This window comes from Hyperolius riggenbachi, chromosome 4, assembly GCF_040937935.1.
Source record: "Hyperolius riggenbachi isolate aHypRig1 chromosome 4, aHypRig1.pri, whole genome shotgun sequence".
Taxonomy (NCBI): domain Eukaryota; kingdom Metazoa; phylum Chordata; class Amphibia; order Anura; family Hyperoliidae; genus Hyperolius; species Hyperolius riggenbachi.
This window is the reverse complement of record NC_090649.1, coordinates 116574684-116602059: the sequence shown is the minus strand read 5'-3', so window position 1 is coordinate 116602059 and position 27376 is coordinate 116574684. Positions and strand designations below refer to the sequence as shown.

Below are 27376 nucleotides of genomic sequence, written 5' to 3'. Positions count from 1 at the left end.
GTCCCCCATGTCCTCCCGTATTCCCTAGCATCCTCCTCTTACCCCAGCTCCATGCCGCTGTGTACCCGAGCTTAAGCCTATGGGGAAGAAGTACGGCAACTTGTGTTTCTACTGGAGCCAATGGTCTTGCAGGCGGGACTATGGTTTCCTTATTGGGCCAAACATTGCACTTGCTGAGTAGCAGTGAGTGCAATGATTGTCCTAGTAAAGGAGCCATGGTCCCTCCCGCACGACCATTGACTCCAATAATAATAAAAATTGTCATACTTACTTTTGGGGTAGGGCTTATATTTCGAGTATGCTTGAAATTCCTGCTAGGGCCTACTTTTGGGAGATGCCTTAATTTCGGGGAAATAGAGCAGTAGTGCGGTACCAGACTCTTGGGTCAAGGTGCATACATTTTCACCCCAAATGCACCTTGAGAAAGCCCTATTCATTATTCTATTTCATAGATATCGTATACCAAATCACCCTCAAATTGTCCCAAGATTCCTAGTCCAATTACAACATGTTAATGATTGGGCCTGCTGAGTAGATCTGAAAATCTCCTGCTGTCTCTTATTCAACCTTTTCTAAGAAGATTCGGTTCTGGAGGTGCACGGAGAGGTGAGTGGCTCTCTGAGGGCCTGAGTCCACTGACACAGTTGTGTCCACTTTTCAGTTAAACATCAATGTTAGAGATGCTGAAAAGCGGACAGAAGCGGATAGAACTGCATCAGTGGGCTCAGGCCTTTACTGGGCTGGCTGCTGCTAGTCCTCTCTCCTCCATCTGCCAGGCTGCCCCACACTTGATGGAGGTGACCTTCAGGAGTTAAGGTGCCCAATGATTTATCGATCATTCTGTCACTCCATTTTACAGATGGATCCTGCTGATTACATCAGATTGTATTATATTTTTGGCCCCCGTTTGCGTTCCCGAACAATCGATTTCGTTTGATCACCGATCGGATGGTACGGCTGATCAATTGGGAGATTCTACGTTTTTTTGGCTGCCACACCCAAATGGCCAGCGCAATGCAATATCTAGGATACAATATTGTACCAGGAATGGCTGATAACAGATAAGTGTAATCTCTGGGGACACCAGACTGCTATGCAGCAATATCTCTGCACAGAGCTGTCTAGGGAAATCTGTAGCATGCAATTTGAATACATTTTAAGTGAGAACATTTTGTCAAGGTAAAAATCATCAATAAACTTAAAGAACAAAGGAATCGGGCCCCAATCTAGAAGGCTTCCTCCATTTCCAATAACAAGGGACAGAATGATGATTCAGGGATTTCTATCTAATTGCCGTATGCAGTCAGGATGAAGATTTTTCCCTGGTGACCCGCGCTTTTCCTCTGGATCATCTGGGGCTTCAGAAAGTGCAGCTTAGTGTTTTTCCTGCCTATGTTGGTTGAACTCAACAGACTTTTTTTCTTCCCAACGAAATTATGTAACATCAGATTGTGACAATCTAGTATTTCTTTGTTTAGAATGTGATCCGCAGAATCTCTGTGGAAAAAAAAAGTGAAAGCATAATAGATTAGAGCCGGAACCCAAGCAAGTAAGAAAAACATTTTTATGTTTCTTAGCAGGTGCCAAGTCTATTGCAGCACGTTAGTTGTACTTATACTGATTGGAAGAGGGACTGTGTAAGCTGATAACATGTACCCCCTCAGGGGCAAACCCAGAATTTTTAGGGGGGGATTCCTGATTGGTCTCCCTTAGCCACGCACAATACAGTGTAATAATATGGTAGGACATCATGCTGGGTACACATAATGCAATTTCCCATCCGACTGACAGGATCTGATAATTATTTCCGACATGTCCGATCTGTTCGATCGAGAACGGGATGGATCAGGAGCAGTTTGGATACAGATAATAATGAGGACAGTCAACATTGCTAATGAAGGGGAAAGTGAAGCATTCACACAGCAGGCACAGGGCTGTGTTCATACCTGACTGTTATGTTCCCCAGAGCTGCTCCATTCTCTGTACAAATGCTGCTGCTCCATCCAAAGTCAACTGTAGCAGGGAAAGAAAGGGGGCAGTGCTATAAGCTACAGGATACCTGCAGATATTCTGGTGTCTTAACGTGTACCTTTCACCAGACACTGCACCGGGCAGGTCTGAGGGGGGATTCTGGGCAGCTGTAATTACCCCCCCCCCCCCCCCCCCTGCGTTTGCCTATGCCCCTGCATCCATTCTGTCAGAGAATGTGGCAAGGCTCTCATGCTGCAGTGTCATTCACATTCTGAGTGGAAATGCTTAAAGGAATACTATCGAAGTATGCATTTATTTTGAAATGCTGTATGTTGTAGCACACAATAGGACAAGTACTAGGAGTAGTTTGATTCCTCACACAGCTGTTCCTCTCAGCTGTAAAATCCTCGGTCAGTTTTGGCGTCAGTGTTGGATACAAAATGTATCTAAATACTGGGCTCCCAGAGGGCTAGACCATGTCTTTGCACAGGGGAGTTGCTATCAACTCCTCAGTTTATACTTTAATTATCACCTTGCTGAAAGAATCTTGTTGATATGGTGGTAAGGGGTTAAAGATTCTAGCAATGTGTGTTTATTATCTTTGCTTCTCTTGACTGATAAAGATACTAATAATGCTAATTGTAGACAGTGGTCTGCCCCTCTCAGCAGCTTGTAAAGTGGATGCAGCCTGGAGTGAATCACCTCAAGCAGGCAGCCAGTCTGAGTGTAAACAAAGACTAGTGTTATAGCTTGTTATATTCCAGCAATATTACAGCTCATTTAGTTACCTGTTACCACCTCAGATCAGCCTATTTCTCCTCATGTCTGCTGCATGCTGTGAGTGACACAGTGAAATCTATTTGTGAGCTGTGTGACAGAGTAACCAAGCAGCTCAGGGTGACCCAAACTACTATGAGCTGTGTGAGAAATGCATTTTTAAGCAGGGATAGTGAGAGAGAGACCTGGGTGAATAAATAAAGTGCCCCTAGCACTAGTGGTAATGTGTACACTAATATAGAGTATTAAAAAACAAGTTGTTTCAATCTATAGTATTGCTTTAAACTGGTACTATGGCGAAAAATTGTAAAATTTAAAATATGTGCAAACATAGACAAATAAGAAGTACATTTTTCCCAGAGTAAAATGAGCCATAAATTACTTTTCTCCTATGTTGCTGTCACTTACAGTAGGCAGTAGAAATCTGACATAACTGACAAGTTTTCGACTAGTGCATCTCTGCATAGGGGATTCTCAGCAAGGCTTTTATTCTTTATAAAGATATTCCCTAAAAAGGATTTATACAAAGGTGCTGGCCAGCTTCCCTGCTCGCTACACAGTTTTTTGGCAGTTGGACAGAGCAACTGCCATTCACTAAGTGCTTTTGAAAATAAATATATCCCTGAGAATCCCCTATGAAGAGATGGACTAGTCCAAAACCTGTCACTTCTGTCAGATTTCTACTACCTACTGTAAGTGTCAGCAACATAGGAGAAAAGTAATTTATGGCTCATTTTACTCTGGAAAAAAATGTACTTCTTATTTGTATATGTTTGTACATATTTTAAATTTTACAGTTTTTTGCTGTAGTGCCCCTTTAAAGTACACTTGTAACTTTTAAAAGAAGGAATTTGGATACTTACCTCAGGAGAGGGAAGCTTCTGGATCCTAAAGAAGCTTCCCCCGTCCCCGTACATCAGCTCATTCCAGTGCTGGGACCCCCGAGGAGTGGCCTCCCTGTGCACACATACCAGCACCATCCTGCTCTGAAGCAGGCAATGGACCTGAACCGGCCCGAAGTCTTCCTGAAGAAAGCTGAGCGGGTTGGTGTTAGTGTGTCTGTGTGAGCTACCGACAACTGTCAGCAAGCTCTGGGGACCCAGTGATTGAATGGGACTGTGGCGGAGGACGAGGGAATCCTACAGGTAAACTTTAATTACTCCATCTCATAAAGATGGTCTATTGTAAACAGTGTAACAAGTGCAGGAGGATGGAGGCTGCCAAGCTGGGGGTGGGCCACGGCCACGCAGGCAGAGGTTTCTAAAGAGCTTCAGCCTACAAAAACATGGCCACAACTGCAGTGCCCAGGAGGAGGCGGAGTGTTACCTGTGACTTAAAGACGTAGAATCAGGAGGGAATTTATCCCCGTGGACCGTCATCCATCCTCATTAAGGCAGAGCCTGTCATGACAGGATCTATAATTTTCACCTTAAAGAGAAACTCCGACCAAGAATTTAACTTTATACCAATCAGTAGCTGATACCCTCTTTTACATGAGAAATCTATTCCTTTTCACAAACAGACCATCAGGGGGCGCTGTATATACTGATTATGACTGATATTGTGGTGAACCCCCCCACCCCACAAGAAACTCTGAGGACTGTGGTACTCCTGGCAGTTTCCTTTCTGTGAACCTTGTTGCATTGTGGGAAATAGCTGTTTACAACTGTTTCCAACTGCCAAAAAAGCATGCAGCAGCTACATCACCTGCCAACAGTAAAAATGTCACCATGTAATAAATGTCAGAATGTAAATCAGGGATTTAAAAGATTTTACAATGGGCAAACACTGACTAAATCATTTATACATACTTATTGTAAAAATAGTAAAAATGAGTTCCTCTTTAAGTTCTCTTTAAAGAAAACCTGAACTGAAAATGTAAAGTTAAAATAACCATACACAGGTCATACTTGCCTCCCGTGCAGTCTACTCCTCAATCTCTTTCTCCTTTCCCACATCCTGTTTGTCCATTGTGATCAAGGGAATTCTCTGTCCTCCATTTTGAAAATGGTCATTACACCATAACAGCTTTCTGGTCAGCACACTGTAAAACTGTCATATCGCCCACTTGATCCATAGGAAAACATAGACATTACTTGGCACATCAGCTGTCCTCTCAGCTATAACTGACAGCAACTGATAAATAACTGACAGCAACTGATATATTTCAATTCTGACAAAATGTTGTCAGAACTCAAAGCGATCACTGTCAGAAGAAAATGGTGCGCTTCTGAGAGGAACTATTAGCAAGGTAACTATGTAATGTTCATTTGAAGTTACCTCATGTGTTTATTATAAATAATTTTACTCAGTACAGGTTCTCTTTAAAGAGAACCTGTACTGAGTAAAATTATTTAAAATAAACACATGAGGTAACTTCAAATGAACATTACATAGTTACCTTGTCATCAGTTCCTCTCAGAAGCTCACCATTTTTTTCTGACAATGATCCCTTCCAGTTCTGACAACATTTTGTCAGAACTGAAATATATCAGTTGCTGTCAGTTGTATATCAGTTGCTGTCAGTTACAGCTGAGAGGAGAACTGATGTGTCCATGTTTCCCTATGGCTCAAGTGGGCGATATTACAGTTTAACTGTGTGCTGACCAGGAAGCTGTTATGGGGTAATGGCCATTTTCAAAATGGAGGATGGAGAATTCCATTGATCACAGTGGACAAACAGGACACAGGAGAGGAGAAAGAGATTGAGGAGTAGACTACACAGCAGGTAAGATATGACTTGTGTATGGTTATTTTGACTATTTATTTTCAGTACAGGTTTTCTATAAGTAAATGGCCTGATAATAAAGAACAAGGTAGCACAGCTGGCACCACTAATGTCACTCAATGTCCCTCATGGCACTTACCGCTTTTGACCGGCCTGTGTGGACCTGAGGTTATCACAAAGCTTTCAGCTCCTCACCCCCCAGCACGTCATGACACATACTGTATATGGTGGCAGATATACTATCGGGATACCTGCCAATCTGTACTCACAAATCTCAGTTCTTTCATATTAATTCCTACAATTGTAATTCCTACAATTACCTCCTTAGAAAATGTTTAAGCCTAGATTTGCTGATTAGCTTACATCTGTATTGTACAACATTCATCCGAATTATATCTTAAGTACCAGCAAATGCATGGGATTTAAACAAGCAGGACTGTTTTACTTTTTAAAATTTTTTTTTTAACATACTTTTTTTTTCTGAGTAAAACAACCAAAGAACTATACTCATGTACAGCAGGTACGATAAACTGTAGTCAATCACTATGATGTACAGTATGTAAAATACCCAATGATGTCCATTTTTCCTCCGTGTAATAACATTACTCACACATCTGTGTATCAGGTGTGGAGGAGACTGGGGAGGCATTGCCACTGTAGTCTATCTTTAGGGTGACATTGGACCAGCGTGAGGGTGGGGATGGCATGCAGTAGCAGTCAAAGCATACTAGCCTCTCTTCCTCTGAGAGCTGGGGAAATGCACCTGGATGATAAACCGTATGATCAATTATATTGGGCAGCCTTAGTACTGCCGATTGAAAACAAACAATTGATGAATCAATCATTCTGCCGATCCATTTTCTGTCATGATCCTGCTGATTGTATTATATTTTTGGTCCCAGTTTGTTTGCCCAAATGATCATTTCTCATTGGATTGGCCAGCCAATTGAACATAGGCAATAAAATAAACAATTTTTCAGTTTTAAAGCATAAATTAAAACAGCGATGTGAGGATTGATACCGTTGTTTATGTGATGAGTTTATTTTCACCTCAGGTTCACTTTAATGTCCTGTGGGTCATTTTAGCGCTGAGTGCATCCTTCATTCATTTATTCATTTATTTATATAGCGCCGACATATTACGCAGCGCTGTACAGAGTATATTGCCTTGTCACTAAGGGCTTGTTCACACCCAGGGTGTTTTGCGTTTTTTTTTAGCTCCGGGGTTTTTTAAAGACACCCTGAAATCGCTAGTGCAATGAATCCTTATGGGATAGTTCGTATCAGCGCGTTTTGTCCGCTTTCCGCTCAGCAAAGCGCTGCATGTACCATTTCCGGGGTGATTTTGCTACAATGGAAGGTATAGGAAATCGCTTTATCTGGAGATTTTAAGAATAAATACATTGTGTTTATTTCTTTCCGGGTCAAAGAGTTCACTTCCTGACTTGCGTTAGGAAGTGAAAAAGCAGAATCGCTCTGCAAAAGCGATTTAGAAAATCGCTGTAAAAAACCCCGAGTGCCGGGAGGGGGAAAAAATTGCTCACAAAATCGAAAATCGCTGCTGTCAGCGATTTCGATTTTAGATGTGAACAAAGCCTATCTGTCCCTCAGAGGGGCTCACAATCTAGTCCCTACCATAGTCATATGTATTGTGTAGTGCATGCATTATAGTCCAGGGCCAATTTTAGGGGAAAGCCAATTAACTTATCTGTATGTTTTTGGGATGTGGGTGGAGTGCCCGGAGGAAACCCACACAGAAACGGGAAGAACATACAAACTCCTTGCAGATGTTGACATGGCTGGGATTCAAACCGGGGAGCCAGCGCTGCAAGACGTGAGCACAGTGCTGCCCATCCTTAATAGAGTATATTATTGGTAAGGGAGCGGTCTGTGGTTAACCATGACATCAGTTTACCAGTTTTGTCACACTGTCCGTAAATATGATGTTATTGTGCCAACACAGACCTTTTTTGTAGTGTCAGTTTGTATACGCAGTCTTCCTGCCGGGGGTAACTGCAAATATTTATAAGAAAACATATGTTTATATGTGCAATTTTTTTGCATATTTATATTTCTTTGTGTATAGATCCCTGAGGTATTGAATGAATATCAATATACTTTATGCAATGTCATATAATGCAATTTTACGAGTCAGGTCGTCAAGTCATTTTGGCGCCGCACTGCACTGCACATTATTTGGGCGCCACCGCAGGCCATAATGTTAATTTCGATTATAGCAGGGTAGGCCAATTTGAGTACATATGCTCCGTAATTCTGGTGTCGGCAATAGACGTAGCCAAAGAAAAAAATGAGGTAATCAGTAGAGGAATATTTTTTTTCTATTACTTGAGATTACCTATGGTAGCGCATGGAGAGCCATCTTTAGGCTTCTCCCTACACCCAAATTACCACACAGCTGGAACATATGTACTCAGAATTTTCCAGGCTTGTACGCTGTGTGAGGCACTTCTTCCTTCTGTGGTCATTTTCTTTTTTGTACATTGCTAACACTAATTAGTCACACATGATTCTTACGTTGGCGTTATTAATGAAAATACCACGTGGACAGAGGATAGGAGCGCCGCACGGGAATGTCGCTACAATCAGAGCGGACGATTTTTTTCCTGGCCAGCTTGATTAATGAACCTCTTCTGCATTTCATCGCCGGCTTCTCATTAACAAGGCAAGCAATGTAATTTTACACAAGCCCTTGACCGCCTCGCCGCAGTGATTGATGCCATAATATCTGGCAGCATCTGCGCTCAGCATCTACTTGGTGATGATAATCCCCTCGGTTTTCGTGCAGTAACCAGGCAATATGAGACGTAACCCGACACCAATGTAGACTGTAAACATCTCAGGATCTGAAGGCAATGGCTAGGCTTCGATCTGCGTGCAGGCCATTCCTCCAGAGCCTTCTGTAATACCGAGTCAAATAACGTACGCGGCAAAAAACAATTACATGTGAAAGATTGATTTTCTCCGTTCGCTCTGTCTTATGGGTGTGTGATTGTCGATATCATGATAGAAATAGCAGCATAATTACGCTTGTAAATCTTGCTTTGAATTCAGCACCATACACTGGGATGATTTGGAATGATCCGTCCTGAGCTGCTGCTTTGATCTATATAACGAAGTACAACAAGTCAGTGGCGTAGCAAAAGAGGACGCAAATACACGGGGGCCCCTGAACCAGAGTGGTCCACCAGGGGGCCTCCTATGACTGCTGTAGTAGCTCTTTATTGGTGCTATGCTAGTAACGATCACCTCTATTGCTCCACCAGGGGGCCTCCTTTGACTTCTGTAGTAGCTCTTTATTGGTGCTATGCTGGTAACGATCACCTCTATTGCTCCACCAGGGGGCCTCCTTTGACTTCTGTAGTAGCTCTTTATTGGTGCTATGCTAGTAACGATCACCTCTATTGCTCCACCAGGGGGCCTCCTTTGACTGCTGTAGTAGCTCTTTATTGGTGCTATGCTAGTAACGATCACCTCTATTGGCCACCGGGGGGCCTCCTTTGACTGCTGTAGTAGCTCTCCATTGGTGCTATGCTAGTAACGATCACCTCTATTGCTCCACCAGGGGGCCTCCTATGACTGCTGTAGTAGCTCTCCATTTGTGCTATGCTAGTAACGATCACCTCTATTGGCCACCAGGGGGCCTCCTTTGACTGCTGTAGTAGCTCCCCATTGGTGCTATGCTGGTAACGATCACCTCTATTGCTCCACCAGGGGGCCTCCTTTGACTGCTGTAGTAGCTCCCCATTGGTGCTATGCTAGTAACGATCACCTCTATTGCTCCACCAGGGGGCCTCCTATGACTGCTGTAGTAGCTCTCCATTGGTGCTATGCTGGTAACGATCACCTCTATTGCTCCACCAGGGGGCCTCCTATGACTGCTGTAGTAGCTCCCCATTGGTGCTATGCTAGTAACGATCACCTCTATTGCTCCACCAGGGGGCCTCCTTTGACTGCTGTAGTAGCTCTCCATTGGTGCTATGCTGGTAACGATCACCTCTATTGCTCCACCAGGGGGCCTCCTTTGACTGCTGTAGTAGCTCTCCATTGGTGCTATGCTAGTAACGATCACCTCTATTGCTCCACCAGGGGGCCTCCTATGACTGCTGTAGTAGCTCTTTATTGGTGCTATGCTGGTAACGATCACCTCTATTGCTCCACCAGGGGGCCTCCTTTGACTGCTGTAGTAGCTCTCCATTGGTGCTATGCTGGTAACGATCACCTCTATTGCTCCACCAGGGGGCCTCCTATGACTGCTGTAGTAGCTCTCCATTTGTGCTATGCTAGTAACGATCACCTCTATTGCTCCACCAGGGGGCCTCCTTTGACTGCTGTAGTAGCTCTTTATTGGTGCTATGCTGGTAACGATCACCTCTATTGCTCCACCAGGGGGCCTCCTTTGACTGCTGTAGTAGCTCTCCATTGGTGCTATGCTGGTAACGATCACCTCTATTGCTCCACCAGGGGGCCTCCTATGACTGCTGTAGTAGCTCTCCATTGGTGCTATGCTGGTAACGATCACCTCTATTGCTCCACCAGGGGGCCTCCTATGACTGCTGTAGTAGCTCCCCATTGGTGCTATGCTAGTAACGATCACCTCTATTGCTCCACCAGGGGGCCTCCTTTGACTGCTGTAGTAGCTCTCCATTGGTGCTATGCTGGTAACGATCACCTCTATTGCTCCACCAGGGGGCCTCCTTTGACTGCTGTAGTAGCTCTCCATTGGTGCTATGCTAGTAACGATCACCTCTATTGCTCCACCAGGGGGCCTCCTATGACTGCTGTAGTAGCTCTCCATTTGTGCTATGCTAGTAACGATCACCTCTATTGCTCCACCAGGGGGCCTCCTTTGACTGCTGTAGTAGCTCTTTATTGGTGCTATGCTGGTAACGATCACCTCTATTGCTCCACCAGGGGGCCTCCTTTGACTGCTGTAGTAGCTCTCCATTGGTGCTATGCTAGTAACGATCACCTCTATTGGCCACCAGGGGGCCTCCTTTGACTTCTGTAGTAGCTCTTTATTGGTGCTATGCTGGTAACGATCACCTCTATTGCTCCACCAGGGGGCCTCCTTTGACTGCTGTAGTAGCTCTCCATTGGTGCTATGCTAGTAACGATCACCTCTATTGGCCACCAGGGGGCCTCCTATGACTGCTGTAGTAGCTCTTTATTGGTGCTATGCTAGTAACGATCACCTCTATTGCTCCACCAGGGGGCCTCCTTTGACTGCTGTAGTAGCTCTCCATTGGTGCTATGCTAGTAACGATCACCTCTATTGGCCACCAGGGGGCCTCCTATGACTGCTGTAGTAGCTCTTTATTGGTGCTATGCTAGTAACGATCACCTCTATTGCTCCACCAGGGGGCCTCCTATGACTGCTGTAGTAGCTCTCCATTGGTGCTATGCTAGTAACGATCACCTCTATTGCTCCACCAGGGGGCCTCCTATGACTGCTGTAGTAGCTCTCCATTTGTGCTATGCTAGTAACGATCACCTCTATTGGCCACCGGGGGGCCTCCTTTGACTGCTGTAGTAGCTCTTTATTGGTGCTATGCTAGTAACGATCACCTCTATTGCTCCACCAGGGGGCCTCCTTTGACTGCTGTAGTAGCTCTCCATTGGTGCTATGCTAGTAACGATCACCTCTATTGGCCACCAGGGGGCCTCTTTTGACTGCTGTAGTAGCTCTCCATTGGTGCTATCCTAGTATCAAATGCCTCCATTGGCCCACCAGGGATCCTTCTTTGACTGGTGTAATAGCTCTTCATTAGTGCTATGCTGGTAATGATTAACTTTACCATGGAAAAAGGATCCGCAGACCAGACTTGGCTTAGTGAAAAAATGTCCGTTCTTTATTAGAAAAATCCACTTGACAGAAAAGTGTGCAATGAAATCACAGGATCGACTAACGCGTATCGGGCCTACAATCTGCCCTTAGTCATAGTCATAGTCATAGTCACGACTATGACTAAGGGCAGATTGTAAGCCCGATACGCGTTAGTTGATCCTGTGATTTTATTGCACAATTTTCTGTCATGTGGATTTTTCTAATAAAGAACGGACATTTTTTCACTAAGCCAAGTCTAGTCTGCGGATCCTTTTTCCATGGTATGTGTTAAAGGACTGGCTCTCTAGATCCTGCACCGACTGGTATGTGTTACCATGGGGGTAGAGCGTTTATGAACTTGTTCTAATGATTAACTTTATTGGCTCACCAGGGGTCCTACTTTGATTGCTTTAGTAGCTCTTCTTTGGTTCCATGCTGCTAATGTTCACCTCTATATGTGCTTTGAATAATCGTAATCATTAACAAACTGTTCCCCTCCTCTCTTACACCTCTCTGACACTGCAACTTTCATTGGCAGGTTTTAGTGCCTCAAGCAATTTCTTATGTATAATACGGTATGTACTAGCTGGTGGCTGCACGGAACAATACTGCGTGCAGGACATCCAATCAGCCCTGCAGCCAGTCACAGCTGATGGGGGGCAGGAGGGGGCATGTGCAGGGCTGATAGACACAGTGCCACAGCCAATCAGAGCTGGACAGGCATAAGGGGCCCTATGCAGGTAGAGGGACATACACACACAGCAGCCAGCTTGATGATGCACATGATGTCATGTGCATTTTTGTATGCATTTTACCCACAGGACATTCAGTACAAAGCGCGGTGTCATGCGGTAGTGTACACCTGATTTGCTCCTTCCACTGTCATCAGGTAAACATGTAAATGATCATATGGGATAATGTTCTAAAATGCGATACTGCCGTCGATAACATGTACACTCTATACTAAACAGGAAGCTTTGGGGTGAACAAGTGAGTGTCTAACTGAATCCATGTTGGTCGCACCCCTCTAAGAACACACAGAAGCATTGTGATCTTTCTCTTACCTTTATAATATCTCACAAAAGGAGACACTGAGAGCCAATATAGTGCAGTATGGTGAAATGTAAAATGGGGGGGTTATGTGAACACAAATGAAACATACTCACAAACAAGGATTACTATGTAAGCAGGTGGGGAGATTAGACCCCATTCAGGTTAAGAAGTCGCTCTCTGTAGATTGGAAAGAAAGGGGTAACACCCATCCACCTCTGGGGCTTGGCTTCCTGACCTAAACACAAGAGATTGCTTCAGTTACTGCCTGAGGAAGCAGTACTTAACCTGCGAAACACGTTGCACTGTAAGGTTACTGAATACATTTATTGTTGACTATTAATCAACAGAATCTGTTGATTAATAGTCAACTTTCAGGAGGTAAGTCCACCACTACCTCTTCTTTTAAACAGCTTTTAAGGAATTTTATCCTGTGTTGGTGCCTCTGTTCAAACTATCAGTGTATCTTTCTAATATCTGCATTTGCACATGAACCATTGTTATTATTGATTTCTTTAACATCAATATACTCTTTAGTGCTGTACAGATAAATAGTATAAAATACAAGAGAATGCATCGACAAAACAAGGTCAATAGATAAAAGAGCTTCTTGTATAATCTACATATAGACGGAAACAGCAGAATTGATAGCACAATGCCAAAATCCAATAGGAGAAATTGCCATTATTAATAAGTGGTTTCATTATTTTGACAGTTTTGGAATAATAATGGTGTCTCAGCTCACGCTCCACCTCTGTATTATGCGGCGTGATCCCACACATAGGAGAACAATACATGACAAAGATAAAAGAACATGCATTCTTGAAACGCATTGCCCCCCTTCAATCAGGTATGAACGCGGCTGCCAGACTCATCCATATTTCTCACTGCTCTGCATCCACATCTCCCCTCTGTAAATCCCTGCACTGGCTCCCTATCCAATTCAGAATAAGCTTCAAGATTCTATGTCTGGCCTATAAATCTGTGCACAAAACCTGCCCTACCTACATCTCAGAGCTTGTTAACATACATATACCAAGCTGTGCCCTCCGGTCCTCCAACGACCTTTGCCTAACTGCTCCGTGCATTGCCCACTCCCATGCGCCTGAAGGATTTCTCAAGAGCCACCCCCACCCTCTGGAACTCCCTTCCACCGCCCATCAGACTTGCCCCCTCCTTCAGCACATTCAAGCAAGCCCTCTAAACCCACCTCTTTAAGATGGCCTACTCACACCATACCACACAGTAACGTGTCCACCTCCACTCCCCTTAGATTGTAAGCCTTTGGCAGGGTCTTCCCTTCCCTAGTGTATTCTACGTGATCATGTGCACCATCATTATACTTTTTTTCTACGACCGTCTCGTACTTGTATTACTGCACCTACCTAACCAGCCCAAAATAGCATAATCATGTATTTTGTACCCAGTTTTGCCTTGTATAGCTTTGTCCTATGTTGTATCACCTTGTTACATCTGTCATCCTTTGTACTATTGCATGAATTTATTGTCCAGCGCTGCGTAATCTATTGGTGCTTTATAAATGCAATTAATAGTAATTCTTCTGTGGCTGAGTTTGCGGAGTAGATTACACGTGGTAACAGGTTCTCTTTGCTGGCAATTATTGCTTCTCCTTTCCTCTCAGTTCTGTTATTATGCCTCCAGAACACAGCAGTCTATGCAGCTCCCTCATTCAGGGAGCATTCCTTTGGTATCATGGGAAGGCCTGGCTTGCTTGTGAGTTGTTGAGAGATGAACCTAAAAATCATCCATTTTCTTGGTAACTGTTCCATGTGCTCCTCCCCAGGGCCCAATTAAAAATTCTTCTGACATTAAACACATTTTTTCTTCCTCTGCTTGCAAAGCATTAGGATACAATTTGTGTGTTGCGCAAAGCAAATGGAAGATAAAAGTGGAGGTAGAGATGGATCAATTAATGAAACGATATGACTAATGTATTAAACAAAGCAATGTGCAGAATGCTGAAGGGCCCGGCCTCTCAGGCTAGCAAGTCGCATTGCATTTAACAGTATGTTTGCTGCAATAATTCATCATTAAGAAATACTTATTTGGTTAATTGCTTGAAAAATATACTTGTGTTGACTCAATATCCTATAGGGATTATATAGCAATTTTTTAATTTGCTATTCATCTTTCAAATATGCAAGTCTAGTTTTATCTTTTTTTCCCCTTGATATAGTGCTAAGAGTAGTTTTCTATTTATTTTTTAAACTATTAAAGGCAACAAATGAAAATAGAATAAGTATCTATGGCACCATCTACTGGCCTTACAGGCAAATTTATTAGGCACAAGTAGGTTATTTTATTTTTTATTTTTTTTACTGCTGTGTAGTGAAGACAGGCTTGCTTGAAAGGGAAATGCTACATTAGTTAAGAAAATGTCATGCTTTCAGTTTGTCTCTGTAGATTGCAAGGAGTAATGGTACATATTTTTCAGCTCAGAGGATACCAGAGCTGAACCATACAGTAAAAGGAGCCCCCCCCCCCCCTTCTTTTTACTGTATGGTTCAGCTCTGGTATCCTCTGAGCTGAAAAATATTTACCATTACTCGAGGCAGGCATGTATATTAAGTAGTTCTCATGTCCACTGCTCCCCCCATTCTCATCCGTCCTCCTCCTCTCTTGTGCAAATCCACATGACATCACGACTACATTGTGCACATGCGTAGAGCGCTCCCAGCCGTGGACGCGCGATCAAGAGCACGCACAGCCCAGCCAACCCCTGCACACTAATGTCCGACCTGGCCCACTAGGAAGTAGCTGCGGGGGCATTTGTGCAACAAAGGAGGGAGACGGAGGAGAACAGGGGGAGTGGTAGGCATGAGGACTACTTCATATACATGCCTGCTCCCCCCCCATTTTTACTGTATGGTTCAGCTCTGGTATCCTTTAAAGGATACCTGTAGCCACCTAAATAAAAAAAGTGACACCTAAATAAAAAAGAGTGAAAGCTCTGGATTCTTTAGGCAGTGTTCCCCAACCCTGTCCTCAAGGCCCACCAACAGTGCATGTTTTGTGGAACTCCACAGAGGTAGTTAATGAGCTCTGTTGATCCACTAATTACCTCACCTGTGAATGTTTGTGGTTTCTTGCTAAACATGTACTGTTGGTGGGCCTTGAGGATAGGGTTGGGGAACTCTGCTTTAGAGCCTTCCCAGTCTCCGTCTCCTTGTTCCCCCGCTGTCTCCATTCAGGTTTTCCACCGGCTCCATCTTAAAGTCTCCTCAGAAAGGCTTTGGAAGCACTGGGGTCTCAGAGTACTTGTGAGGACAAGCAGCTCCGTACTGCGCATGCATGAGTCTGCGCTCCCACACGCACAGTACAGAGCCCGAAACGGAGAACAACAAAACCGAGAGCCCAAATATGGTGTAGTATTTTAAGTAAATTCAGTAAATCGAAATGAGAATATCAATATTTATACTTACAAACACGGGTTACCACACAGGCTACCACCGGCAAGGCAGGTGGGGAGAATTAGAACTTGACCCCACTCAAGTTTAAGAAGTCGCTCTCTGTAGATAGAAAGAAATGGGCATACACCCCTCCACCAAGGGTGGACTAGGCTGATCTTCAGAGACCCGAATACTTCCGAAGCCTTCAGAGGAAACCCAAAGGCTTCTTTGACAGTAAAGGTGGATTGTTGCAACAGGTGCCTGGCAGTGGAAGGAGGGGTACAGAGAATACCAAGAAGGCTCTAAGGGATCCAAGGTCTTATCTCTTTTTAGTTGAGTATGTAACTGTTTTTTTTTTTTGTTGGCTTCAGGTATTTCTGTAATTACATCATTTTTTGTGTATATAAATCATCGGCTTTTCCCAGTGCTTCCAAATTTAGCTGGTTGATAGGAGAGTCAGCTGCCAGTCAATGGATTGGTCCATTTATGGAAAATAATGAACAAAGCCTCTTACCCTGCACAGCTGATTACCCCTGCGGCAAGGAAGGGATTGCTGGACAGTCTCATAACAACTGTAAGCTGAATGGAGTGCTGTCGCCAAGGCTGCAGAGGAGACCAATTTGAGCTTACTGACGATTTAGTAAATTCTTAGCTGGCTGCCGATTTCAATGGAAAAATTATTTTTAATTATATTTTATTGCAAAAATTGTAAGCATCAGTGTACGTTCATGGTAATGTTTCACTTTTTTAATGAAAGTGGACATTTTTTCAAATATATTAAGGGCCCATTTCCACTAGGTGTGAATTTGTGCTTTTTTCAGCACATGAATTTACATAGCAATGATTTCCTATGGACCTGTTTCTATTAGGCGTGAAAATCGCATGCGGAAAAAATCCCGGCAGCATTGTTATAATTTTTCGGACACCGCATGCTGTTTTCGCATGTATTTTTTGCAATTTTTTTTTGCTCGATCAATAATGTAAAATGGGACTACCTTCCTCAATAAAAACCTAAAAACAATTATGTGAATTTGCATGTGATCTTCGCATCTGAAAAATGCCATTACTGTAACAGTAAATAAAGATTCTCTTCTTTTTCCATTTGTGCGAGTTTAACTCAAATGAAAGAGTGTTATTATTATTTCATATGTTCCTCATAATAATAATAATAATAATAATAAAAAGTTACAGTTATCTTTAGTATAACTCAGCCTATCAGGAATCCTAGCACCAAATTGATTATGGATTATAAGCAGGAGGCAGCAAGGAGGTTGCTGAAGTGAAAATTGCTAGATAACAATTGTTGGAACAGTATTTTTCTTAAAGGAATACTGTAGGGGAGTCGGGGGGAAATGAGTTGAACTTATCCGGGGGCAACGCAGGCGCAGTGGTTTTCAGACTTTAAAGTCTGAAATTCCAGAAGTGAACTGGAGGCGGGGCCGGAGCATCGGTGAGTGGCTGCGCGGGCACAGGACATCTGCGGGGGACCATTAGAAGCCCCAGGTAAGTTCAACTCATTTTCTCGCGACCCCCCTACAGTATTCCTTTAAAGAGGAACTTTAACCAAAGATTAAACTTCATTCCAATCAGTAGCTGATGCCCCCTTTCCCGCATTATCAGGGGGTCTGTATGGCTGATATTGTGGGGAAACCCCTCCTACAGTGTGATGTCATGACCATGGTCCTGACGGTTTGCTGTCTGTGAATCTCGTTGCATTGTGGGAAATAACATCTTTTTCCAAGTGCCAAGCAAGCAGCATCTCCTTCTGTGCATAGAACTCTCAGTAACGGACATTCCGTACAGATCACCCGGTAGAATTAAAGACGTCACCACCAGTGATATATGTCTGAATATAAATCAGATTTTACAATAGGCAAACACTGACTAAATAATCTATAAATGAATATTGTAAAAAATAAGCAATTTTATTCATTATGTTATTTTTACTACAGATCCTCTTTAATCATTTTGCCAGAATTGGAACATTTTTTACACAGCCTTTTCATGCATAGCTCATTTAAAATAATGTAATATGAAGTGCAAATAGAAATGGTGGCTGAAACAGGGAATGGCTGTGAACCTGCCCCATGGTGTCCCCCGTAAATATTGCATCGGCGCTGGTTATATCACATGAATTATTTCCTTAATGTGGCAGTGTTGTGGTTTCTTGCTTCATCATGTTGTGGAGAGGCATTGCTGGGAATGCACCCTTCCTCCTCATTCATATGTCACTAGTAAATCTAATCATTTCTGTGCATAAATGCTCTCGCTTGTCCTGGAGTTGCCTCGATTAATACGGCCATATGGTTGTGAATTGCGTGTGCTCGCTCTGTATGTTATGGTTGCAGGACCTTCTGTCTCCATACTTTGCATTAAAAACAAGATATTTCTACAGAGCAGCTCTCCTGTCTGACCTGAGACAACCCAGACCAGGCAGAGGACCAGCAGCGTAGCTTAGTAAGTTTTACATTGGGCCCCCTCATGGGTTCTGTACATATAATGCTCTGTGCCAAGGCTGCAGTGGCATAGCTAAGGAGCTGTGGGCCCCGATGCAAGTTTTACAATGGGGCCCACCAAACACTCTATACATAACAATTGATACGGTGCACCAAAATCTGCCAATGGCAACTACAGTGTCAGAGGTGCAAGAAGGGGATGGGGAGCAGTTTGTTAATTATTACAACTATTCAAATCTATAGAAGGGATTATTATGAGCACAGGACCAATAGAGAGCTAATATTGTAGTTGAGGGAGGACCCTTCGGGGCCCCTCTGGCCCAAGGGCCCTGATGCGGTTGCTACCTCTGCACCCCCTATTGCTACGCCTCTGCAAGGCTGCAGTGTCAGAGAGTTGTAGGCTGGGGAGGAGAACAGTCTAATATTAATGGTTACAACTAATCAATGCTCACTAAGGGCTGTTGCACACTATGGGCTTGATTCAGTAAACCGTGATAAGTCATAGCACGGCCGCACTAGCGTTTTTGTGCGCGTTTTCGAAATTTCACAATTGCACGCGAAAACGCTAGCGCGGCCGTGCTATGAGTTATCACGGTTTAGTGGATCAAGCCCCAAGACCGCTTCTGAGTGCTTTTAAAAACGCCAGTGCTTTGAAAAGCGCTTGGCTAATGTGTTTGAACGGGATGGATCACACCAGAGTGATGTGATTTTCTCCCAAACGCAAACGTTCTGCAGCATTTCTGCTGATTTCTGAGGCGATTCAGCCTCAAATCGCATTCGCAGTGCCACGGTGCGGAGCTGCGTTATAAAGTCTTATAACGCAGCTTACCGCACTGCAATGATAATCCTATGGGCCGTTCACAGTGCGACGTTAACGCCGTGTTGAAAATGCTGTGTTGTGGTAACTCACTGCTTACAGTGCGTTACCTCTAAATGCAGACACGTCGCTAAAAGAGCCTGGGGAGAACACTGTTTTATTGGTATTTTGAAAGAAATTATTATTATTATTGATTTATAAAGCGCCAACATATTTCGTGGCGCTGTACAAAGTAAGAAACTAACATGGGGTACACATAATAATACAGACAATGGTGTACACAAAGTACAAAGTACATAATTAGAGACAAAAATACAAATACGATACAAAATACAGAATACAAAATACAGAATTGGTAATGACAGTGATAAAAGTAACATGATAAAATACATGTATAATGATTTCCAAGACACAATAGGGGAGAGAGCCCTGCCCTTGCGAGCTTACAATCTTAAGAAATAACAATACATGCATTATATTAGAAACTGAACATTTGTATGGACACTTCTTTATAAATGGGGTTCAGCCGACCCATCGTTTATCGTTAATTTACAATGACATCGCTCTAGCGTGTGTACGGAGCTATAGATTTAAATACAGTAATTAGAAAAAATGGCATTATAATCTAGTGTTAACTACACACGATGCAATTTTCTGACAAATTTACTGTCTGATCAATTATTTCCAACATGACCGATTTGATTTCAGATCGATTTTCCATAGAAGTGAAAGGAAATTGAATGGAAGAATGATCAGAAATCAGATCGGACATGTTGGAAATAATCGACATGACAGTATATCTGTCAGAAAATTGCATTGTGTGTACCTAGCATAATGCTTCACCATACTGTGTGGCCTTTGCTCTCCTGCTGCTGTGAGGAGCTTGCACTCGAATGCACTGTTATCATGCAGTGGAGAGGAAGGCGAGGGGGAGATGATGGAGGATGGGGTGGGGAGGCAGACACTTCCAGACTGAGGAGAAATGCTACAGATAAACAGGCAGCGGTGTAAAACCCCTCATTTGTCATGCAGGAGCAGAGCTGTGTGACAGGTAAATGTTGCTTACACTAATCCCCAGTGTATTATAGTTCTGCTCAGCAGCTCAGATAAAGGAAACTGCTCTGCTAGATAGAAACACAGAAAGGGGGGGTTGAAGCCAGGAAGCCCCCATCTCTGGCAGCGCAGAGGGTTGGGGAGTCCCGCAGGGAGAGAGAAGCAGAAGAGGGGGAGTCGTTTATTGTCTTTTTCTGCTGTTGTCTATAGTTCCTCACAATGGCTTGACACCAGCAGTGTGTGAGCAACTAACTAGCTTTGGATATTAGGATAGCCTCAGAAGACTCCTTTCATGCTATCTGGTGTTTCCTTACAAAAAGTGCTTGTCATAAGAGTAAGTCGCTTTCCTTATACAATGCATAACAACATACAGAGCATACTGCTCTGCATTACAAGTGCACCACATACGTGTGTGTATAGCATGCTGTTGTTGTGACCATTGGAACAATGGCTCCAACTCATTTTTTTTACAGTGGCAAAAAAATGTCACCAGACGCTACACAAAGCAGGTAATGCATATTATGCAAATAACATCACTTGTATTATGCGCACAACATTCCATGCATTCCGAATGGACGAATGTCAACGGATCCGGTTGGTTTGCGTAGGACTTGTTCAGATCTGTTTCATTTGCATCTTCGGTTCTGTTCAGTTCCGATAAACAAAATGTTTTGATGTGCAGTGTTAATGGACAACTGAAGTGAGACGAATATGTAGGCTGCCATATTTATTTCCTATTAACCTTTAGCAGACCGCGTCACGTCGATGGGCGTGGCCGCGGCGGCAGCCCCAGGACCGCCTAACGATCGGCGTAAAGTCTTGGGGCTCTGTTTTGCACGAGATCGCGTGCAGGCTGCTTGCGCATCTCCTGCTTGGTGGGAGGAGCGGAGCCTTCAGTCTCCAAGCAGCGGTTGCAGGACAGCAGTGTGACACAGCTGTCCCCTCCAGAGGCACAGGGGTGATCGACAGTTATAGGCTGAAGCCTATGACAGCTGATCACGGGGATTGGCTGGCGGGGGGCGGGGGGGGGGGAGGTAGGAATCCATTAGTTTAAAAAAAACAAACACATTTTTATAAAAAAAAGACAAATAAACAAAAACAAACAAACATCTGGGGGGCGATCAGACCCCACCAACAGGAAGCTCTGTCGGTGGAGAGAAAAGGGGGAGGGGGGGGGGGATCACTAGTGTGCTGTGTCGTGTGGTCCTGCAGCTTCGCCTTAAAGCTGCAGTGACCAATTTCTCAAAAAATGGCCTGGTCTTTAGGGGGTTCAATACTGCAGTACTCAAGAGGTTAAATACCTGCTGATCTATTTGGCTGCAGTAGTGTCTGCATAATACTAGAAACAAGCATGCAGCTAATCTTGTCAGATCTGACAATAATGTCAGAAACACCTGATCTGCTGCATGCTTGTTCAGGGTCTATAGCTAAAAGTATTAGAGGCAGCAGGACAGCAAGGCAACTGGTATTTCTTAAAAGGAGATAAATATGGCAACCTCCATATCTCTCTCACCTCAGGTTCCCTTTAAAGTAGCTTTTGGCTGCAATAGGAACTTAATACGTTGACTGACTATGCTAGTGATTCGATTGTGAGCTCCCTTGAGGGATAGTCACATTAAACTATAGAAAGCACTGAAGAAGATATCAGCTCTATACTGTAAAAATACTAAATAATAATAAAACAATACAAGCATGTTTTTGAGTGGTTTTTTTTTTTTCACTAAAAAGCATTGTCATGCAAGAAAACATCCTAGCCTCCTAGATTCTTGCATATAATGGGTGACATTGCTTACTAGAGAAGTAAAGGCCCATACACACGGCGTACAAATGTCTGTACAGATACGTGTTGAACGATGGTTCGTGCGACGGTTCGTTCGTGTGGACATGGGAAGCGACAAAGACTGTCTGCAGACTGTCTGCAGACACAGCCATGTTTGAGCGATTCAGCTGGTAAATCGCTTGTGACTTTTGTCTCACAAACTGTTGCTTAGTCTGTTGGTGTCCGGTCGTGTGTACGAAAGTCTTCTACAAACAGCAGAGTCACTACCATAGTACTACTACTATACATTGGCCTCAATTCACTAAGATCATGCTGGAGATAATAAGGCAAGGGAAAATTTACTTTCACACAGTGAGAGAGTTATCTTACCTCTCCATTCCTTAAGTTACCTCCTCTGTAGTTAAGTTACCTCATCTGTAGCAGTTAATTAACAGCCTGTCTTTAACTTTAGAATTCTGGAGTTATTTTAAGGATCGAAGAGTTAACTTAAAGACAGAAGAGTTAACTTTAGGTTTGCCTGAGGTAAAATGTTTCCTGAATACTACATGCCTCATCACCATGGTGATAACTCTAAAAACGTTATTAAAGACAGGAGATAAGCTTAGTGAATTGAGGCCATAGTCTGTTATAAATATGCTGTTGTCTCTTGTCTGTTTGTCGTTGCCTCACAACTACAGACAAATGTATTCCGTGTGTATGGGCCTTTACACAAAGTAAAATAAACCACCGAGCCTAGTCATTTAGCCATGCCACAAGAAGGGCTGCCTGTCTATGGTAGTGTGGCCAGGCTAATGAGCGCTGTGACTAGCTGCAGCGGGTTAGAGGGCACTGTTGCTCCCTGCACCATGCTGTTCAGTAGAATCATAAATGGTTTGTTTGTAGTGGCTTCATGTTCGGAGTCTCACAATAGATAAGGAGAGTCCTGTGTGGAGTCTATTGTGTAGATTTATTGCTACTACAGCCTGCCACCTTCTGGCTTCCCAGCATGACACCTTGTTGTGATTTCAGAAATATCACTGTCATGGCATATGCAGTGTGCATACTGTACAAACAATATATATTGCTGCTTGTAATGCATTGCGCTCCCATCACCGTGCTATGCTGGTGTGTGTCGTTCACCCGGCAAATACAGTTATGTCTCACAGCTGGTGACATTGCGGATGGAAGATAGGCTATTGTTGACTCTGAGCACAGACCTGCACACTGACAGGAAGACACTTAAAGCAGCACTCCGGGTAGAAATGTTTTCCTAGTTTTGTGTCAGTACTAAGTTGAAGACTTTGCTCATGTCTTTGTTTAAAGTGTTTTGGTTAATGTTTTAAACTTTTTAGGCACAACTTTTAGCATTCGATACCTCATAACACACAAGAAGGGTACTATTTTACTATTCTGATTGCTAAATTATTGGATGTCATTTTTTGATCTAGTAGATCATTTTTAGACCTACTGTATGTCTGGAGATGGGCTCAGGAGCGTAAACAATGGCCATAGCGGCTATAGCATCACTTTTCCGAGCCATTGCGTTTTGTTCCAGCTGCTACAGGGAAACACAATGCTACAGCCACTGTAAACTTAGCCTCACTACTACACTCTAAAGACATGTGAGCTGCAGAACTGAAAATCAGAGCTGCTAGTATTATTGAATTCAGCATATACTGTTTATGGGCATTCCCACTTTGGAAAATGACCCTTGCTTCTGGTCTGAGAAACACAGCAGGAAAGTTAAATAAATCTCGCCTAATAGGAGAGGAAATACCACTTTTGGCAGTCTTCACTGGAACTAGCAGGCCTGGATTTACATCATAGGAGCCTATAGGCACAGATGTCCTGGGAACCCTAGACTTCGCCCACCATGAACCTATAAACACCCGCCAAACCTCACCGCAAGTGTTCTGACTGTCCCAGCTTCTCCCTTACTTCCCTTGCCTGTCATAGCCAGAGCTATCCTTGGAGTCTCCCCCAAGTATTAGGTTGCTAGAGGTGCCCCTGACTGTAGGTAGATCTGGTTAGTGAAGTGCAAGGACCTGAGTGAGTAACCTCTCATTTACACCCTGCACGGGACTCTGCATAGGTAAGGCAAGAGGGAGGAATTTGAGGAGGGGCAGTGACCCACGTGCCTACAGTGCCTTATGGTAAATCCGACCCTGGGAACACGTATTCAATCCATAATTTGATCCCCAACTCGTGTTCAGTAACAAGGTAGAAAATAAAATTGAGGTTCACTCACTTTCTGTGTCACCAACCACCTGTCAAGAGGACAGGAAGTGAGGAAACAAAAATAGTTTTAGGTTAGAACATCCCATTGAAATGCTACAGTTTCCATAGAAGTATTTCTATTCTTCAGTATTGTCGTGCGAGGACAATTTATCCTGGAAGGCACACTGCAGAGAGTCATGCAGCCAGTTGTACGGTAAGAGCGGAAAGACTCTAAAGTACAAAGTTCAGCTTAGCACTATTAGAGATGGTGATTATGTTGTTGATGAAGCTAATGCGCAGGAAGTGGCTGTATTATTCTAATAGTTCATATGGCCCTCGTCGGAGTGATATTGTTCATCCCTAGTGATGGAATGAGAAAAGAGTGGAGTTAGTGATGTGCGGAGTGATAATGAAATGGGAGTCACTGAACCATAATTCTCTGTTCCTTGCCAGCCATAATCGAAATCCATAACTCAGCCTGTTCCTACATTATCAGTGCATCAAAGCTGACATCTCCGGTCCATTCCTGTGACCTCCTGCAACTAAGGCTGCCTGGCAACTGTGACTGAGTAATAAAATATTATGGGGCTTATTTAGGACAGACCCTGCCCTTTTCTCTGATTTTCTCGCTTGAAATGGCACATTCTGGTTTATTTTTTTTTCCTGCATCAAGACAAGAGATATAAATCATCCCTATAAAATGCGTCTTCCTCCTTTACCCTTACAGGAGCTGTGCCGTCCTGTTATTTAATTTGTTGACTGTTGTTCCAGTAAAACATCAATGCAGAGTTATACTGGGAAGCCATTAAATGCAGCGCCCATCACGGAACGCTGTTTATTTCTACTGGACTCAGGGTGACATATTTACAAGACGTTTGGTGTCTACTGCTCTGTATTAATATATTATTAATAAACCGCTGTATGGATGGGAGGCAATAACTCACGGCGGCGGGATTGGATTTTTCTTACGCGGAAGTGGTGTGAGGCTTCTCTTCATAGTCTTCAACTTGCTTAATTATGTCTCTCTTGAATTGCTGACTAAGATGAGATGGGATCATTTTTGTGAAAAGTTACAAAGCTTTTAACCCATTAGTAGCTTCAAACGGAATTTTTAGTTTGAAAGCGGCTGGTGCAACAAAAACCTCTGTCGGCATATCTCATTTGGTTGACTGGTGCATCCAAACAAGCGGGTGGCAGGGAGCAGTCTTAGTTACCTGTTCCAGACTGCTTCTTCTCTTCCTCCACCTGAGGCGACTTCCGACAGGTCTTCTGGGTCCCGATCACATGATCGGCTAGCGCTGCTAACATGGTTTTCTAGGTATCGGTCACATATCATATCATGTGATCGGAACCGAGAAGACATGTCGGGATAACATCGCAACCGTAGTGGAGGAAGAATAAGCCGATCCAGCCATCTGGACAGGTATATATGAAAGCTCCCTGCTGCCACTCGTCATACCCTGCCAAGCTGGGGAAGGCACACTTCCCCTGTGGCAGGAAAAAATTGGCCCTGCAGCCAAAAAATGTTTTACTGGCTTCCTACATTATCGCTCCTAGCAGCCTACATTACCAGCCCTGGCTGCCTACATTATCACTCCTAGCTGCCTATATTACCACCCCTGGCTGCGCTGGTTTCCTACATTACCGCTCCTGGGTGCCTACATTACCACTTCTGGGTGCCTACATTACCACTTCTGGGTGCCTACATTACCACTTCTGGCTGCCTACATTACCACTCCTGGGTGCCTACATTACCACTTCTGGGTGCCTACATTGCCACCCCTGGCTGCCTACATTACCACTCCTGGGTACCTACATTACCACTCCTGGCTGCCTACATTACCACCCCTGACTGCCTACATTACCACCCCTGGCTGCCTACATTACCACCCTTGGTTGCCTACATTACCACCCTTGGTTGCCTATATTACCACTCCTGGCTGCCTATATTACCACCCTTGGTTGCCTACATTACCACCCTTGGTTGCCTACATTACCACCCTTGGTTGCCTACATTACCACCCTTGGTTGCCTATATTACCACTCCTGGCTGCCTACACTACCACTCCTGGCTGCCTACATTACCACCTCGGTGCCTACATTACCACCCCTAGAATAAGTCACTTATTAATCTTCCTGCTGTTCTCCCACTGTCACCAGTATGTCGTAACGAAGGGGAGGTGGGTAGAGATGCGTATTTTGTGAGGGTGTCAGGAGCTGGACAAAACCAGCTTTTGTAATAGAGTAAAACTAAAACCACCTAAAAAAAATAGATACTCACTGTACCTAAGTAGAGGGAAGACTCTGGATCCCATAAAGCCTTCTCGGTTCAATCTCTGTGCCCTCAGTCCACTGCTTGTCCCCCTGTTGACGTTAAATCGACCAACTGGTTGAATATGCCTTTAGCATTTGTGTCCCTGAATGCTTCTGAAGACGAGCGGGTCTGTACTGCACATGTATGAGTGTGCGCTCGTGCAAGCACAGTGCAGTGCCGCCCTTCTTCAGAAGCACTCTAGGACACAAGTCCTTCCAAAGTCTTCTATGGACTTCTAAAGGCATGCAATTTCGACAGGGATCATATGTGGACTGAAGGCACAGAGGGGGACATTTATCAAGAGTGTCTGAGACATAATATAGGTAGGTTTTTAGAAATCTGTGCAGAACTGTCTCAGACATCTTAAGAAATCACTATATAGTGCAGATTCCTTCTTAAACTGTTAGGAATAGGAGGAGTTAGGAAGGTTTCTCAGACAGAGCACAGTGAGGGAATTTGCTGTTGCTGAGGTAACATATCTGCGGTATTGCATCAATGCCCAGCACTGGATGGGTTAAGCACTGAACAGCTTCACAGGACACCTGGCAGCAGGGGGGGGGGAGGAGCCCTTCACAAATCATGCCTAGTCTACAGTGCATCTGTAGAGATGCTATTAAGCACTTCTTAATGTGAAGCAATTTAGGGATGGATTTGCACTTTTCTTAACTGTAGTGCAGCTCTAGAAATCCATGCTAAACTGCCACTGGGGGACATTTGTCAAGAGTGTCTGCGACAAAATATAAGTAGGTTTTTAGGAATCCATGCAGAACTGTCTCAGGCATCTTAAGAAATTATTAGATAGTGCAAATACCTTCTAAAACTGTTAAGAATAGGAGGAGTTAGGAAGGTCTCTCAGGCAGTGCAGTGTGTGAGGGAAATTGCTGTTGCTGAGGTAACCAATACATCTGCTGTCAGCAGGCTCTGAGGAGGAATTCAGCAAGGGGAGGAGCCCTTCACAAATCATGTCTAGCCTGCACTA

The 27376-nt window shown here is 43.9% G+C and overlaps 1 protein-coding gene across 5 annotated transcripts in view; it reads left to right on the top strand.

The window, feature by feature from the left end:
• Positions 1 to 27376, top strand: part of EPHB1 (EPH receptor B1) — a 436698-nt gene that overhangs the window by 115603 nt on the left and 293719 nt on the right. The gene's annotated exons all lie outside the window — the stretch shown is intronic.